The sequence below is a fragment of the Pseudochaenichthys georgianus genome, chromosome 15 (genome assembly GCF_902827115.2).
Source record: "Pseudochaenichthys georgianus chromosome 15, fPseGeo1.2, whole genome shotgun sequence".
NCBI classification, from domain to species: domain Eukaryota; kingdom Metazoa; phylum Chordata; class Actinopteri; order Perciformes; family Channichthyidae; genus Pseudochaenichthys; species Pseudochaenichthys georgianus.
Window position 1 is genome coordinate 4905 of NC_047517.1, and position 1885 is coordinate 6789.

General features: G+C 41.3%; 1 long non-coding RNA gene across 1 annotated transcript; it reads right to left on the reverse strand.

The window, feature by feature from the left end:
* Nucleotides 1-278: 278 nt before the first annotated feature.
* On the reverse strand, nucleotides 279-1387 carry LOC117459992 (uncharacterized). Its single transcript, XR_004553584.2, has 3 exons — nucleotides 1342-1387; nucleotides 1108-1235; nucleotides 279-744 (listed from the first exon to the last, which is right to left on the reverse strand). It is a non-coding gene; the product is annotated as an uncharacterized lncRNA (long non-coding RNA).
* Between the last annotated feature and the right edge of the window lie 498 nt (nucleotides 1388-1885).

Sequence of the window (1885 nt, forward strand, 5' to 3'; positions counted from 1 at the left end):
AGATCTGCCCTTTCTAAATCTCAAAATCTTTGCTTCTGGTTTGAGAACCACTAATAGCAACATACGTTTTTTCAGAAATTACTGGTTCATATACTGGCCATGTAAACGTTACAAAGAAAATCCTCCAACATGATCACAAAAATGTACTGCTCCTTTAGGTGATCCGAACGACAGGAAACTAAGATGTGCAAATAAACATTTTAACAATTTATGCTTCCACCATTTAGCTCTTTTAACTCAGCACACAACTAAATAAATATAAAATACTTTGAGCATTAGGTAGTATTTTGAACATCACACACACACACTTCAAAAATCCTGCAATATTTGATTTAACCAGATAGAACCCTATTCTGAGCCAAGCAGAAGAAGAGAGAGAATAGAACAGGAGGACCAGCAGAAGAAAAGAAAAGGATCAAGACCACAAGTCTACTTGCAAGCAAGTATTGCTGCACGCAAGGACGTAGCAGGTTTTGACTCCTCTCCTCCCTTGATTTCGTACACTGCATTTTGGAAGAATTTCCATACAGCTTCACACTGCTTTGTGTAGTCGATGTCAAAGATATAGAATACCTTGAAACAGACATCGACTGCCTGAAGCAATGTGTTTTGTTCCAACGCCTCCCCATCAAGAATAACGAACGCCTGAGAGGTGTGCCAAATATCGTTTCCCAGGGACAGGACATATGGGTAAGGTCTTGACACCTTCGCCTCATGGAGGTACTCCACCAAGTTTGTTCCAACCTGAGAAAGAAATAAAGAACAAAAGACAAGATAAATTAAACAAAGTAAAAGATTGTGCAAAAGCAAAGGGTAAGCAAGATTTGGCAGTGGCTGATAAAATGCATATTCAGAAACAATGTTCTGAATTATTCTTGAGCCAAGGAATAACAGGCAGTCAGGCACATTCTTAACCACTTAAACTGGACCTGGTTGGCTCTGTACTTTAGACCACTGTTTTCCATCTTCACCAAATCTCTTCGCCAAAAATAGCCGATCTAGCTGCCATTTTTGGATAATGTCCCAGCCACCCCCCCAAGAATATGGATGCTGGGTTCAAGTGATTAAAAGAATAACATTTCCCTTTAGATATGCAGAGGGACTTACAGGCTTATGATCGATGAAGGCCAACTTAGACCCCTCGATAGTGTACCGGAACACTTTTCGGCCAACCCTGTAGACAGTTGGTGGAAGCAGTGTTGGTAACTGGCTCAGAGCAAGTTCCCCCAAACAATCTGTAGGAAGACAATTTTATAGGTATCAATATGTGGCATGGCAAATCTGTGAATTGGTCATTTAGTAGCAAAATAAAGTCTACTGTACAATATAACAATGTATTACCGGGTGTTAATCCATCAAGCGACGAGATAAGTTTCCCTTCCCGTCTTGCCAGGTGCAGGATCTTGTCTTTAAACAAAGGGAGCCAGGTTTCGAAGAGCTTAGGCGCAGCCTCTCTATGTAGGATCTGAAAGTCCTGTGCAATCTAAATGAAAAAGAAAATTCAATGTGGCAGCTGACATACTGATAAAAGATTGTTATAAACAATGCATCCACATCATATGTAAACATATACTCCTTCCTAACTTACCATGCCTGGAGTGAATAGATGTGGGAACTCTTGGCGGATCCCCTGAATGTCCCACCCGTTTTCCCTTAAAGACTTGGCCCTGTTTGATAGTTTGCAGAAAGTACAGCAGTACAAGAATGTTAAAAGGATAACACAAAAAGCCCCGAGGGCAGTTGCAGACAGGTGCTCTTGTATGGCAGTTTTGGAGGGTAAGGAGTTGCACTTTCTTGATGGCTGGTGGTAGGGTGTTCCACATTTTGGTAGCATAATAGTAAAATGCATTCATCCCCATGTTTGTGTCGATTATGGGGGGGGGGG